Here is a 17,079-nt window from a genome sequence, read left to right on the forward strand (position 1 = left end):
TTCTCTCATGTTAACAGTATTGACCAATACGGTAGGCATTCTAACCTCAGCTGGCACGCTCACGCCATGCAGGCAGTGTGCAGGAGCCCTAAGCTTCCAAGGTAAGACTAAAGGAATTCATGATAATAAAAACTTTATAATCTTCACACTAAAGTTGCAAAAACACCTCCAACAAAAGGCTTTAATTTGCTTTACATGGACACATGTAATGTTATGGTACAAAACAACACCACATGTCACTTAAGTGCTTTAGAAACATCAAGCATTAACTTAGTTGCACACGTTAGTATTGGCAAAACATAGAGAACAATTCATTAAGTGTGAACCAGGCACTGCTGGGATTTGGACCCAGGATCTCCTGTTTACGAGACAGGCACTTTAACCACTAAGCTACAGCGCCTCCTGCAGCGAAGTCCGTCTTGCAAGCATACAATGAGCTAGAGAAAAGGGTTCCCTCCATCCATCCATCTTTGTCCAGCAGCTCCAGCAGGGGACCCCAAACTGCCCTTTGCCGAGCCACATAAACCAGCTCCGACTGGGGGATCCTGAGGCGTTCCCAGGCCAGGTTGGAGATGTACTCTCTCCACCTAGTCCTGGGTCTTCCCCGAGGCCTCCTCCCAGCTGGATGTGCCTGGACCAGCTCTCTACGGAGGCCCCCAGGAGGCATCCTTACCAGATGACCCAACCACCTCAGTTGTTTACACCGAGTACCTCCATAATGGCCATGCATCCGTGTTCATCCCCAGAGGTGCTGTGGCTTAGTTAGTTAAAGTGCCTGTCTAGTCAGCAGAAGTTCCTGGGTTCAAATCCCGGCAGCACCTTGTTGTTGCAGAGATTACCTATACTTCTTTTTAAGTTGCCTGCCAATCAGATGTTGTTGTGGGCGGGGCATTAAGTCTGACTCAGTGGTGAGTGAAATGGAGCAGTTGACTGACACAGAACTGTAGTGGAGTCAAAGTAGCGCATTTATTAATTAATTTCATTAGTTATCAGGCAAATAGAACACCTTGTGGGCATGTTATTGGTGTTTCTGTGTAAATGTAACATGCCATTTTCATTTACTACCATGGTACTTTCACAGGGATTGGGTTGACATGATGATGACACGCCAAAAGAGGTAATCTCTCCAACAACAAGGTGTTGCTGGGATTTGAACCCAGGATCTCCTGTTACTAGACAGGCACTTTAACCAACTAAGCCACAGCACCTCCACAAGTACATACACTGTTAAGTCTAAATTTGTCTTTTACCTTATATAAGCTAAACATACAGTATACTGACAGGTAGTATTGGGAGTAACGGCTTAGCTCGCCTAGGCTTGGCGGATCAATCCTATCCAGTCAGTCTGCAGAAGAGGTAGAAGTACCTGGCAGGTCTCTCCCTTCAGTAGTTTGAGAACGCCAGCCCACTCCTTCTCATTGGTGCTGATCATCCACATCTCACCCCCATAGAGCCAGTGAAGTTCGGTCCACCAGATGGACCGCTCACCATTCGAACCAGACTGGGGGGAACGTTTCATGGCCCAGCACGGATCGTAGAGCAACAGCTACGGCCGCAACCTTCTGACGTCCACTGTTCCTTCCAACATGGAGCTCTTCCAGATTGTTGAGAATCTCTAGCAGCTGGATGTGCTGCCATACAAAAATGAGAAAGTGGTAACCAGGTCAAGACAAGACCAGGAGGCAGTAAGTCTGCTTGAAGAGAAGACTACGGGTGTGGAGGTGGACAGAATACTCCGCTATGCTGTAACAGTTTCCATAACTCACCTGGCAAGGAAAAAGTACAACGCATAAAAACTAAGGTAATGGGTTGATCTCTGATATCTATCGGCTGTAATCTAGTCCTGCCTACTTTATTTACACAACCCCAGAATACACTCAACCGTAAAACACCCTAATTGCCTCTAATTTACTCAATAAACATGCCATAAAATTAAAAGAAGACCATAGAATATAAGTGTAACTGCTTAACTGTGTAACTAATTAAACAGGATGCACCATCTTCGTCCCCATCCCTTTCTGCGACGGTCCCCTGTTGGTGCGTGGCAGCCATATTTGATAAGACTGGCCGAGCAACCAAAAGAGCAAATGTGAAGTAGGTACGGGAATGTACTGTTGAAAGTCGGTTTGCAAATGTGTGCTGATGACTGTGTAACCCTTGCAAGCGACTTATCTTACCACCCCCCCTAAGCTACACCACCACAACAAACAGCAAAAAACAAAACAAAAACAATATCCCCAATATCGAACCTACACCTCCAGTGGAGACTGTGACCTGAACGCAGCACCTTGAACGGCTCAGCCATCCTGACTGAATATTCCAAGTCCAACAAAATGTCCACCTGTGTCCAGACATGTCCCAACTAGATGGGAAAGAGACTGACATTTGGGTCAACATTGTGGAAATATCCTCAATATGTTCAACTTAGTCTAAATTTGGAGGTCTTTTAAGTTAACATAAAGTACAGGTCACAGCTCAACATGCCACCACCAACATACTGTTTTCAGTCAAACAGCCAAGAATATTTTACCCGTTAGCCTAGATGTGGACAGTGTAGAGGTTGATTTTTTTATTTCAACAGTACTCTGGCTTAAAACCAGGTTCCACCGAGACTTGAACTCAGATCACTGGATTCAAAGTCCAGAGTGCTTACCATTACACCATGGAACCACTGTTCTAAAAGGCAACATTGGTTTGCCAGGCAGCTTCTTCCATATTATTAACACTTATGCTATTGAAGGCACACAACAATTACTGGCTAATTAAGTCATTAGTAAGCTAAGCGTTCACACAGGATGTGGAACAAGAAAAGTCAAGAATAGGTTTTAAAGGACTTGCCACAAACAATGAATACAGCAGTAGATAGGTCTACTGTGTACACATGGTAACTTTACATGGGTGATAATGCAGATGCTCACAAAAGGTGCGGCTGTACTTTCAATTCAGTATCTTGCGCAAATTAATGTGCACTACAATGTAGAGAATAGCTGAGTTCAAGCTTCCCAATACCATGTCTCTGAAATTAGTTCTAGAAGGAAACAATCATGTAAGAAGTGGGATTTGAATCCAAGCCCCCAGTGGAGACTGCGACCTAAACGCAGCGCCTTGGAACGCTCAGCCATCCTATCTTTATCTTGTTTATCCTTATCTTCTTTAATAGTTTTTTAAATAAATTAATTCATAAAAAATAAGACTAACGTGATTATTTTAATGTTATATTAATAAATAATAATAAGTCCTCCGCTCTACCAACTGAGCTATTGAAGGGCAACAATGTTTATGAACGCACTTCCATTCTTGTGAATGTGATAACACAGGAGCCCCTGGAGGGAATTTCGGAATCATCAGAGGCTGTAGCTCAGTGATAGAGCGCACTTCACAGTCTCAATGCCCAGATGTATACAAGATTTGAAGTGAACATGTATTGTCCAGTGATGGTGGTATAGTGGTGAGCATAGCTGCCTTCCAAGCAGTTGACCTGGGTTTGATTCCAGCCATCGCAGTAGCTTTCTTTGAGTGATGTTACTTGCTTTTTTTAACAAGAAGTCAGCAGAAAGGTACTTGTCCAACTGGTTTGATAAAACATTAGATCTCTTTGGGCTGCATGATTATGGCCAAGTGATAATCACGATTATTTTGATCAAATGGAGATCACGATTAATTATCACAATTATTTTTGATTTTCTACTCCAAAGTGCTGGAAAGGAAGGTTTCACCAATTGTTTAACCTCAGGTTGACAAGGAACAATCTCAGCAAGGTAATTGATGGATGATTCTAGTTACTTCACCAAGTTCAGCCCAAATGACACAGCTGCAAGACATCACCTTAGTTGGCTTCCAGCTATGTAATAGATGCAAATGGCAGTGGTGGGATTTGAACCCACGCCTCCAGAGAGACTGGCGCCTTAATCCAGCGCTTTAGACCACTCGCCACACTACCTACAAATAACAGGCAACTTGGCGGAGGATTGGCTGAAGCTTACTTTCCACCACCTTGGAGTAGACCAGGGAGGCTGAGCAGAGTGATACGCAAGTAGCAAGGTCTACAAAATGTTAAACTTTGCCACCCGTAAGCTGTTAGAACCTTTGTTGCCACCTTCCCTCAAAATGTGAATCACAGAATTTTCCATCCCTTGAGCCCAAACAGCAGAGCAGAGTGGCGCAGCGGAAGCGTGCTGGGCCCATAACCCAGAGGTCGATGGATCGAAACCATCTCTGCTAAATCTCATCATTTGTATCAGCACTAAGTCTATTTCCAGTCTGTGGATGTTTAGCAAAGCAAGTGTCTGGGATGTAAGTTTCCATCTGCTGAAGAGTAAACCTAATAGCATGTCCAGTTTATTTCATCTATGAAAATGGAAACTACAGTGCTCATAACTGCTGTAACACCTCTAAAAACTGGAGCATAATACTATAAACATTCTACAGTTTAAGTACATAAATACAGTAAAATAAAGACTGTAAAACATGTGCATTTAAAGTGCTTGTTGTGCTGTCTGATAGTCTGAGGTATAAAAGAAAGAGCACACCGCTTAGTTTGTGTAACAGGAGGTCTTAGTCTACCACTACGTTCTCTAACCCTACCAGTCAGATTACCACAGGAGGTAATATCTGTTGCAGCTCTTTTAAAGACTCTACCATAATACCTGCTGGAGATGCCAGGTCCTCATACATGGAAAGCATGAGCTCTACCACTGAGCTACATCCCCTGAAGATTTTCAGTTTTTTAAAACTGTTTTCTGAGATTGACTTAGACTTATCTTTATTAATCCTTTTACTTACTTAGGGTGCTTTAGGTAACTGCCTTCCAAGCACTTGACCTGGGTTTGATTCCCAGCCTTTGCAGTAGTTTTTGTTGAGTGATATTACTTACTCTATTTGTCAAGAAGTAACCAGAAAGGTTACTTGCCCAACCTGGTTTAATACAATATTAGATCTCTGTTATGGTACAAATAAGGCGGTATATCAATCAATCAAGCTTCCTCCATAAAGATCCACAGACTGAGGCAGTCTACTACAATTTGCACTTTCTACTCCTTACATTTTACGAAATTGGCTTGTTACTTTAGTTTTGTACTAAAAGTCGTATATCAGGTGTGATTGTGAGAGAAAAGAGCAAGAGACTAGTTGTCCGGAGGATAATCAACTGAGATTGTGTGCGTCTTTGAGAACTGTAAGTCCTAGAACTGATGTTGTCAGTTCATTTAAGCCTGTTGTTGTATTGGTCTGTAGTTCTGGCAAATTTAAAAGTTAGCTTGTTTGTGTTCTTCACTTTTTAACTAGGTTACACCTGTTAGCTAGCTTATACCTGCCTGATTCGATATAATGGCCATTGTTAAATGTCCTTGCTCATTAAGATAATGTAATTGATATTGGGTTTATTGTTATTATTTACTAGCATATATGATTCCTATGCCTTGTGTATGGTAGCCTTTACAATGTTATGTATTTCTTTTATTACCACAGCCATAGCAGAGCCCCCCCCCCATGTATATCCTGATGCTTGATTGTAATAATGCTTCAACAAAGAGAAGTTGTCTCTGTTCATGTTTTAACAGACAGCCATAAAGCAAATGCTTGTGGCTTAAAGATCGAGCTACCGCTCATAAAACCTCAGACAGGCGCAGTCTCTGTGGCGCAATAGGTCAGCGCAGTCGGCTGTTAGCCGAAAGGATGGTGGTTCAAGTCCACCCAGGGACGTTTGTCGCTTAAATATCCTGGAGAGAGACAAATCTGGTCTTTACACTTCTGCAGAAGACCATAGAGCAGCACAAAGATAACCCAAGTGGTCTTATGTCTATTAGAAGGTACAGTTCTGCAACCCATATACATATTAATCTTTGCAGTCATTGGTATGCAGGTCACTTGATGTAATACAAGCAAACATATAAGGCCCCACCCAACAGTTTTGTGATACGTGGCGTGCAACTTTATGTCAATGATCAAGCTTGTTGCTGTGACCAAGAAACCACCAGCAAAATGACTGATACATCATCAGTTCTGAAACTTTCTTGGATGCCAAATATTTGAATTGAAAGTCAGAATCCAATTGACATGTAAGAACTATACAATGCACGTCCAGCTTCTACATTTCCACATGAGTCAGCTTCCCCAATTTCTGAGTAACAGGAAAATAGCCTGATAAGCAGACAGGTGCAACACGACCTCAAAAAGCCATAAAGCAAATGCTTGTGGCTTAAAGATCGAGCTCCCGCTCATAAAGCATCAGACAGGCGCAGTCTCTGTGGCGCAATAGGTCAGCGCAGTCGGCTGTTAACTGAAAGGATGGTGGTTCAAGTCCACCCAGGGACGTTTGTTGTTTAAATAACCTGGAGTGAGCCAACTCTGGGATTTATCCTTCTGCAGGAGACCATAGAGCAGCCCAAAGATAACCCAACTGGCCTTATGTCTGGTGATATTAACAAACGTAATGTTAGTCACGGTCCCTGTGTGTGTCATGTGGAGAGCTGTTATATTATACTATCACTTTTTACTGACAAAATCAAGTCTTTGTTTTGGTAAAAATATTTTGTATCAAATTCTTCCTGTTGTCAAATGAGATCGTTAAGCTGAGTCGGGCAGTGGAGCCATGAAAAGACCCCATGCCAATCTTCCTGACCATAGTCTTTCAAGTAAGTGACAAATCCAAGCTGCATTTCCTCTTTCAAACTGCATTTCTTTTTTACCAATATTCAATTTCTAATTTTGACAAAAGTAGTCTGTCGTCCAATAGATGGTGGAAACTAGGCTTATCTGCTGTCACTTTTGACCAAAAAATTCAAGGTCCAATGTTGGTAAAATGTTTTGCTTCAAAAGTAGTCTTTAGTCCAATATAATCAGAAAGCTCAATCTGGCAGTGGAGCCATAAAAACACTACATGCCAAACAAACTTCTTAACGGTTGGCTTTCGAGTCACTGACTGGTCACATTTACTTGATGGGAAATTGCTAATAAGCTATGTTTACGTGGCTCGTTGGTCTAGGGGTATGATTCTCGCTTCGGGTGCGAGAGGTCCCGGGTTCAACTCCCGGACGAGCCCTGAAGCAAGGTGCTGTTCCAACCCAAATCTGTACTTTAAATCCAGTTTTCTTGTTAAATTAACCCAGATTAGGAGCCAGCACAATTGTAGTACAGCATGTTGGCAATTTTCATATCCTGCTTCAACTGCACGCAACAGAAAAAAACTGTGAAAAGATATGAGGAACAATGAGCAGGACATGACTCTCCTTGTTCATTGGTCTAGGTTTATGATTCTCGCTTAGGGTGCTTTAGGTCCTGGTTGAGACTACTTTGCATTTAAGTAGAGGAATGGATTGAATAATCTGGTTTAGTTATTGAATATGATGGAAAAGAGTGTCACGCGCGAGGCAAATTCATCACAATACTACTATCACTTCTTAGTGGCAAAATCAAGTCGCTTTCCAGCCGCTGCATTTATCAATGTACGATCATTCTTACGCTCTGATTGGTGTGATACGAACGTTTCATGAATCTCACGTAAAGCCTGTCGTAAAAGGATTTTTGCGCTCATATCTACCCCACCTCTTTTTTTTGTTTCATGTTATGTCTCGGCAAGAAGTATTATGCTTTTGGGTCGTCCGTCCATCTCTACATCAGAATTGGAAATACTTTATTGATCCCTGAAGGGAAACTCTGGAAAAGAGAGCTCCTTTGAACCAAAGATTTCAGCTTTATGCCTCTATAGTCCTCCGCTCTACCAACTGAGCTATCAAAGGGAGCTAGCACACATACACACACACTTCCCATTCTTGTGAATGTGATAACACAGGACCCCCTGGAGGGACTTCCAGTCTCAATGCCCAGATGTATTACAAGATTTGAAGTGAACGTTGTATTGCCCAGTGATGGTGGTATAGTGGTGAGCATAGCTGCCTTCCAAGCAGTTGACCTGGGTTTGATTCCCAGCCATCACAGTAGCTTTCTTTGAGTTGTGTTACTTGCTTTATTTGTTAAGAAGTCAGCAGAAAGGTTACTTGCCCAACCTGGTTTGATAAAATCTCTTTGAGCTGCACGATTATGGCCAAAATGATAACGACAATTAGAGATCACGATTAACTATTGCAATTATTTGTTGATTTTCTTCTACAAAGTGCTGGAAAGGAAGGTTTCACGAATTGTTGAACCTCAGGTTAACAAAGAACAATCTCAGCAAGGTTAGGGTGATTGATGGATGATTCTAGTTACTTCACCAAGTTCAGGCCAAATGACACAGCTGTAAGACATCACATTGGTTAGCTTCCAGCGATGTAATATTTACATCGCTGTGGTGGGATTTGAACCCACGCCTCCAGAGAGACTGGAGCCTTAATCCAGTGCCTTAGAACACTCGGCCACACTACCTGCAAACATCAGCTCTCCACATCGTGACAAACACAGGCACCATAACTAACGGTATGCTTGTAAATGTTATTGGGAAAAAAACCTTTGCAAGGAAAAAGCCAATAACTTATTAAAAACTGCTCATACTTTATTAAAAAATGTTATCACACTTTGTCATTTTTCTCTGGCATTGTTGATTTTAGAATATTGTAACCAGCATTAAGTGAGTAGGTTTAGGTCTGTATGAATATGGGCTGAGCATTTACCTGGGCTGAACTTGTGAACATCTTCTTTTGCATATTCACTGTAAAGAGCCATTACTCCTCCAACTGCCAACTATTGTTCCAGAGACAATAGGATATACAGTTTTAGATTGACAGGTAACTGTCCAAGACCAAAGACTAAACAGAAATACCAGCAAGTTTCTGGAGGTCCAAATGGCATCTTTGATGGCGGCCAGGGTGAGACACTGATTGGCAAAGTGTATAGCTGTAAATGTGCTTCCTAAAAACAATAACAGGTCCGGCACTCTTTTCCCTCCTTTCTCCTTTGGCTTCTTCATCACTCTTTTTTGCACTCGTTCCCACTTGGACCTCCACAGTAAATAAAAGATGGCTCGTTCCAGGTCTAAAATCACTTCAAAAAAGAGCTGATGAGTAAATCAAAGCTAAAATCACTGCCTTTTTTAAAACACCAATGTGAATAGTCAACATGTGAGCAATCAGGAAGCTCACATAAAAGATAGCTGTTGGAACCTTGGTCCTTCCCAAACCTACCCTCAAAATGTGAATCACAGATTTAACAGCTCCTGGGCAGGTTAAGGAGAGCAGAGTGGCGCAGCGGAAGTGTGCTGGGACCATAACCCAGATGGGGAGATTTATCTACCAGCTGCTAATTGTTTACCACAGCTACATTTAGACTACTACTACCACTGCTTGGCCCATTTTCACACAGCCCTAAAGCTACTCACTACTCAAATCAACAATGCCAGAGAAAAATGACAAAGAGTGATAACATTTTTTAATAAAGTACTGGCATTTTTTCATCAACAGTTTCACTCTACCAATTGACAACTCCTTGGTCTCCCCTTCCCCTCAGGACAAGAATCTGGGCGTAATCCTCGACTCCTCCTTATCCTTTCAGTCACACATAAATAATATCTGCCGGTCTGCATACTTCACCTACGCAACATTAACCGCCTCCGTCCCTCCTTACCACTCACACTGCCTCCATCCTTATCCACAGCCTCGTCACCTCGCCTTGACTACTGTAACTCTCTCCTTTTTGGCCTCCTCAAATATCCCTCCATAAACTTCAACTTCTTCCGAACTCAGCAGCTTGTGTCGTCACCAGAACCCTCCTTCCATCATATAACCCCTGTCCTCCAGCAGCTCCATTGGCTTCCAGTTCAATTCAGAATACAATTTAAAATCCTTCTCCATACTTTCAAAGCCATCCATAACCTTGCTCCTCCATATCTAACTGAACTCCTTCACATCGCCGTCCCCTCACGCTCCCTCAGATCTTCCTCCTCCATCCACCTCACTGTCCCCCCAGCTTGACTTGTCACCATGGGGACCAGAGCCTTCAGCTGCTCTGCTCCCCAGCTCTGGAACTGACTCCCACCTGTCCTCCGCAGTATCGACTCTCTCCCCTGTTCAAAACCAGACTCAAAACCCACCTGTTCCAGCTTTCTTATTGTAAATACACTCTTCCTGTCATTTTTCATAACTGTTTATACCTTTCAGTTGCCTGTATCTGTCTTTTTTTTGTCTGTAAAGCGACCCTGAGTGCTTAGAAAGGCGCTGTTAAATAAAATTTATTATTATTTTTATTATTTTTCAATAAAGTATTTGTTTTTGCCTTGCGAAAGTTTTGTTCCAATAACATTAGAATATGTGGGTGTGGGACGCCCGGGTAGCTCAGTTGGTGAAGAAGGCGTTTGCTGCATGTCATTCCCTCTCTCTCTGCCCTTACACGTCTTCAGCTGTCCTATATAAACAACAGGAGTTGGTGGAGATTGAGGATATGAAATGTCACTCATCAATAGGAAACAATCAAAGGGTGGGGGGGTTGCATTATATATTGACCAAAGATATCAATGTCAAATAGTTACTAAAATGTCTTTTGTTTTAGATAGTGATTATTTACATGGAGTCTGGTGGAGATATGCTGCTCTATACACGCTAAAAATAGTGATTATTTACATGGAGTCTGGTGGGTTTGGTGATGTTTTATGATAAACTAAAATGATGATGATGAAACGGCAGGAAGGATAAATCCACCATATCAAGTCACAAATATTCAGCACGAGGCCTTGTTTAATTTTTTTTATGTATTTAATTGTTCCACATTACAAACATTTAAAACAATTCAATCCTTGATGTTATTTACAAGTTTGCTTCTATTATCTGATTTTGTAAAACATCATCAGTGTCTTTACTTTCAGTCTGAACAGACTCAACAGATTTAAAACCACATTCAGTCACAGAAAATATGAAATGTCAGACAAAGATTATTAAATGAAATTCCACCAAGTTGGAAAACATGTTAAACTACAAAACAATAATTTGAGAGCGTACAATTCAAAATGGCTGACTTCTAGTATGTTGGTAATGAGGAGAGGACCAATTTACACAAATATTGAATTTGCGCTTATTAAACTCACAATGCTCAAAGGTTAGAGTTTTTACCAACTTTTGGGAGTTTAGAAATATATAAGGGTGACAAAAATGTATTCCTTAAAAGAAAATTACACTGACTTCTTGTCAGCCCAAAATTTTTTTATATTTATAGAGATGAGAAGAAAGTTTTTACCAAATAAAAGTTTCAAACATGCCTACGTTTTCCAACTAAAACATCTTTAAACGTCTTAATGTTTCTCCTTTGGGCCTTCTCCTTCCCACGGTGGGTACATTGTGGTTAGGGTTGGGTACCAAAACCTGGTTCTAGTACGGCACCGGTGCCTTAACACCCGGTATCTATCGGACGAATAGTAACGGGGATTTCAATGCTACTGAAACACCAGCGCTGCCTTTTTCCATATAGTGGTTATTTTGTCATTGACCAGCAATTTACTGGAGAAATATTACATTTTTTTTTTACATTTCATTTGGACCATATTGTAATAAACAAGCAGTTCTTAAATTTTTCTGACTGTCTTTTTGTGCTCCTTTTTTTATTTAAATATATACATTTAAAAAAACTATTTTTAAAAGGATGGGTTCAGGCACCAATTTTGGTGCCTAAATGTTAAAGGGTTCTGAGGAAAGACAGAAAACAGTCCAGCTGATCCACAATAACATACATGTAATCAGAAGATAAAGTTACTGCTGGTCAGCCTTCAATGAGGAGAGAAGATCAGAATATAACAACACAGCTATCAGGGCATGAGGAGGAGGAAACAGCTTGGCTCTGAAACATGTTCACAACGAGGCAGTGTGAATGCGCTGGTGTCTTTTAAGGTAACTACTACGAGAAAAGGTTTCCCCACATTGTTCACACCAGTACGGTTTCTCTCCAGTGTGAATACGCTGGTGAGATTAAGGGTACTACTCTGAGAAAACGTTTCCCCACATTGTTCACACCAGTACGGCTTCTCTCCAGTGTGAATGCGCTGGTGTCTTTTAAGGCTACCACTCTGAGAAAAGGTTTCCCCACATGTTCACACCAGTACGGCTTCTCTCCAGTGTGAATACGCTGGTGAGATTTAAGGGTACTACTCTGAGAAAACGTTTCCCCACATTGTTCACACCAGTACGGCTTCTCTCCAGTGTGAATGCGCTGGTGAGTTTTAAGGCTATCACTACGAGAAAAGGTTTCCCCACATTGTTCACAACAGTACGGCTTCTCTCCAGTGTGAATGCGCTGGTGAGATTTAAGGTTACCACTACGAGAAAAGGTTTCCCCACATTGTTCACAACAGTACGGCTTCTCTCCAGTGTGAATGCGCTGGTGAGTTTTAAGGCTACCACTACGAGAAAATGTTTCCCCACATTGATCACAGCTGTACGGTTTCTCTCCAGTGTGAACTATCTGATGAATCTTTAAATATCCTGATGTTGTGAAGGATTTGTCACAGTTCTGACAGCGGTGACGTTTGACTCCTCTTCCTCTCCGTTTCTATCAACAGAGAAAAACCAAGAGAGTGAGTTAGTGAGGTGCCATGCTGTAGAGCTCTATCTTAACCGTTGTGCCGGATGCTTCGCGACGACACATCTACCGCCGGTTACTGCGTTGCGCAACTCTGACCCTCCTGCCGGCTGCTGCGTGGCGCAGCATTTTGTACTGGTCGGTCTTTCCATGACGCGTGCGGCAGAGAACGCACTGTCATTGGTTCAAATACACATGAGGCGGGTCTTGTTGGCTATTTAAAGCCATGTGACCACCAAAATGTACCGTAGTTTGCTGAAAATCACGTCAATCAACCAGACAAACATGTGCGTTTGTTTATGGAGTTTTGAGAGACGAGAGAGAAAACGGCTCCGACAGAGGAAGTGGTCGATTATGATGAAGACATCCTCCCTCCCAAACTCCTCACTATCTTCCACCTCAACGTCCCCGCCCTCGCTGTCTAAATCCTCCTCTGATTGCCTCGTAGCCGTTTTCTCGCTCGTCTCTCAAACATTCATAAACAACGCATATGTACGTCTAGTTGATTGACGTGATTTTCAGCAACCTACAGTACATTTTGGTGGTCACATGGCCAACAAGACCCGCCTCATGTGTATTTGAACCAATGACGTTCTCTGCTGCACACGTCATGAAAAGACCGACAAATACAAAATGCTGCGCCACGCAGCAGCCTGCGGGAGGGTCAGAGTTGCGCAACGCAGTAACTGGCGGTAGATGTGTCGTCGCGAAGCATCCGGCGCAAACGGGTTAAACTAGAAACAACATTTATGTCTATGGAACATTTGTTTGACTGACGCAATACTTTTCTTAACCTTGTGTTGTCTTCCCGTCAAAATTGAAAATCAACACTTTTGTTGAGGCTTTGTATGAATGTTTAAATTTCTTCAGTTTTTGTCACTTTTTTGACGTTTAACAATACATTACACCAACTTATTAACTTTTACTTTGTTACAGTTATTTTTGGAATTTATGGTCAATAAACCTCATTTATAGGAAATTATACCTAATGTTTGAGTGAGAAAAGCAGAAATTAGGAATTATTAGAATAAATTAGAGGAATGGATGTTGATGATAATCACAGACTGGAATATGTCAACTTTTACTCAAAACTATTTAAAAAACACTTTGTTTTCTCCAAATGCTATAAAATTGAATAAGACACCCCAAAATTAATGAAAGTAGAGATTTGTACTTGGCAAAGAGCGTTGTGTGGAATCAATCATGTTATTTTGTGTAATTAAAAAGAACATTGATAGAGGACAAACAGGTGATTTTGACCCGAGGACGACATGAGGGTTAATTATCTGCCAACATCACTATTATGGAGTTGCATTATGGGAATCCATGCATCCATTGTTGGTTAGTTTGTGATAAATAAACTACTTTTGATCAATTTATGTGTGGCCTCCATTTTGTTGCCAGCCTTTAGCCAGCCGATAACAAATTGGGGATCATCCGGGACTCTTTGTGCCGGGAAAGTTGTAACTGTAACATTTTCCCACAGATTTTTAGCTTTCACTGGTATCTGTAGGGGTTACCGTGTTGTCTTCATGTTGCTGGAACAGCTCTACTCCAGTAAAGTAAATTGGAACCATTGTTCTGATGGTATTAGCAATGAGGGGCACCAGTTGACCTTTGACCTTTTGTTTTAGGTTGTTTTTGCTAAATCAAACTTGTATAGCCAGCAGTATTGTGTAAGTAAGTAATATGGTAGTGTAATGTGGTATTGTCCACACAAGCTACATTTCATCAAGCATTTCTGAAGCTCAGCAGAGCTTTCTGCTGTGCTCTGGAATAAAACTGCTGAGCATCACTGACGCCTCTGAAAAAACAAGGCGCATATGTCGTGGTCATGGATGTTTAAAAAATAGCTTTGATGTACAGTTGTGTTCAAATAATAGCATCACTAAACTCATGAATCATTTTTTGGGAAAAAGTGATATTTCTACATGGCAAATAATTTACTAGTAAGTGTTGTAGAGTCTAGAAAACCAATAGTCATGGTATGCATGCTGCTCATTCTGTAGAATTAATCTGTAATTGAAAGGAGCATGTTCAACTTAATAGCAGTGTTGTGTTCAATTAGTGAGCTGATTGATTCTGTGAAGAAACAGGTGTCAGTTATGGCCATAATTAATCTTATACTGTATATATACATATTTAAGGAAGGAAGGAAGCATATGTGTGCATGCTGGTTAAAGTGCATTTCACACTGAAATACTCAGCAAAATGGCTCGTTCCAGCCATTGCTCTGAGGAACAGAAGACTTTGATTAAAAAGTTGATATGAGAGGGGAAAACATATAAAGAAGTGCAGAAGATTATAAGCTGCTCAGCCAAAATTATTTCAAATGCCTTGAAATGGCATCCAACGCCTGACCGACGTGGGAAACAACCAAACGACACATTGACTGGTCAAAGGAGAAATGGAGCAACATTGTGGGGACTGATGAGAGGGAAACTGTTCTTTTTGGGTCTAGGAGCCGAAGACAGTTTGTCCTCCGACCCCCTGCACTGAAATCAAGCCCCAGTCCACTGTGAAGACAGTAAAGCACGGTGGTTATGGGATGTTTCTCATATTGTGGTGTTGGGCCGGTATATCACATACCAGGGATCGTGGATCAGTTTCAATACATCAGAATACTTGAAGAGGTCATGTTGCCTTATGCTGAAGAGGAAATGCCTTTGAAACGGGTCTTTCAACAAGACAAGGACCCAAACACACCAGGAAGGACCAAAGTCGCTGTTCCAGATGAACCAGACTGATGTTATGGAGCGGCCAGCCCAATCCCCGGACCTCAATCCCAGAGAACACTTGTAGGGTGACATCATAACATCATCCGGGCTGGAGCTCTCTTTACCTCGTCTCTCTTGGTTTGCTGTAATAGTTTTAGACAGCTGGGACTTATTTTGATACACTGAGCTCCTCTCTCCTCTATTTTATCTTTTCATTTATGTGCACCCATGTCCCAGAAATGCTTGTTACTAACCTAGCTCTGGGGAGTCATTCCCCGGAGAGTCCTTATGTTCTTTTTCACCAGCATGTTCCCTTGGATCAGAGAGGCTCCGAAATCAGGGTAGCAGCTGTCGCCATGGTCCCGCTACACGTTCTGTGATGCCATGTTCAACTGCTACACTGCGGTTGCTACGTCCTGCTACGTCCTGCTACGTCCTGCTACGTCCTGCTGTGCCTTGTAATGCCGCACAGCGTCCTGCTATGCCATGAACTACTACAAAGAACTTCTACAAACTACTAATTTTTTCTATTTTTATTGCCACTCTTCATTCTAACCCCAACCGGTTGTCAGACACCGCCTACCAAGAGCCTGGGTCTGACCAAGGTTTCTGCCTAAAAGGAAGTTTTTCCTCGCCACTGTCGCACTGTTGCTTGCTCTGGAGGAAACTACTAGAACTGTTGGGTCCTTGTAAATTCTGGAGTGTGGTCTATCTGTAAAGTGTCTTGAGATAACTCTTGTTATGGAATGATACTATAAATAAAATTGAATTGAATGAATTGAATAAAGCATTACCATGGTTAAGCTGTGTGTGTGTTAATAAAGTTTGGATTAACTATCTGCGTGGCCTGTTTGTTTCCGGTCTAGACCTGCTCTTTGTTGTTGTGATTTAGCGCTATCTAAATAAAATTGAATTGATATATCTGAGTGGCCTTTTTGTTACCGGCCTTGAGCCAGGCGGTAACAAACCGGTTGATGGTCTGGGATTGGTAGTGCTTTATCAGCCTCTCCGTCTCAGGGATTGGTTGGCACTCTTTGTTTCTTAATTAGATCAAAAATCTAAATTTGATCACAAATAATACTTTACATGAGAACCATAATCCAGAAAAACAAAGCATGAATATATTGTTGAATCTGTTAAGTTAAATTGGTAGAAATGTACATTACGATAACGTGACTGCACATTATATGAAAGGCACCGAGGAGATATCAAAACTGATTTTTCCCGGCTTTATTTATCAGAGTTGCCCCCCCCCGACCACTATCAGAGGGCCGCAGTTTAATTGACTACTGGTTTTCTTTTAGGAATACGGTAAAATGTATAAATCCTAAAAGACATTTGTGAAACCCTCTGTGGCATTCATTATATTGAGATAGATTTCTGGGACTCTTCAGTCTGGAGTAACCTCTTTCCTTCACTCACCTCCTCCTCCCTGACACCTTTCCTCTTGCCCTCCTCTTTTCTCCTTCCGTCTCCTCTGTTTCTGCAGGTACTCGGTGATAAGGTCCAGGTCCAGGTTGTCTTGTGGCTCCCATGTTTTATCCTCACTGGAAGGTGAGTGCACCAGAAAACATCTCCTCACACTTTGTTTTTAGACAATCCATTGATCCTTTGAGGGCATGATACAATTGCTGCAATCTATGCTGTAGATTATTTGCATACACCACAGATACAGTACAGGCCAAACGTTTGAACACACCTTCTCATTCAATGCGTTTCTGACTATTTACATTGTAGATTATCACTGAAGGCCTCACAACTATGAATGAACACATGTGGCATTATGTACTTAACAAAAACCTGTGAAATAACTGAAAACATGTCTTATATTTAGTTCTCCAAAGTAGCCCCCCTTTGCTTTTTGATAGTG

The 17,079-nt window shown here is 41.7% G+C and overlaps 3 non-coding genes across 3 annotated transcripts; 1 reads left to right on the top strand and 2 right to left on the bottom strand.

Moving 5' to 3' along the window:
• Positions 1-327: 327 nt before the first annotated feature.
• Positions 328-400, bottom strand: trnat-cgu (transfer RNA threonine (anticodon CGU)). Its single transcript has one exon. It is a non-coding gene; the product is annotated as a tRNA-Thr (tRNA).
• A 2,198-nt stretch (positions 401-2,598) lies between these two features.
• On the bottom strand, positions 2,599-2,670 carry trnaq-uug (transfer RNA glutamine (anticodon UUG)). Its single transcript has one exon. It is a non-coding gene; the product is annotated as a tRNA-Gln (tRNA).
• A 4,297-nt stretch (positions 2,671-6,967) lies between these two features.
• On the top strand, positions 6,968-7,039 carry trnap-cgg (transfer RNA proline (anticodon CGG)). The gene has a single exon. It is a non-coding gene; the product is annotated as a tRNA-Pro (tRNA).
• Positions 7,040-17,079: the final 10,040 nt, after the last annotated feature.

Source organism: Etheostoma spectabile, unplaced genomic scaffold (genome assembly GCF_008692095.1).
Source record: "Etheostoma spectabile isolate EspeVRDwgs_2016 unplaced genomic scaffold, UIUC_Espe_1.0 scaffold00019278, whole genome shotgun sequence".
NCBI classification, from domain to species: domain Eukaryota; kingdom Metazoa; phylum Chordata; class Actinopteri; order Perciformes; family Percidae; genus Etheostoma; species Etheostoma spectabile.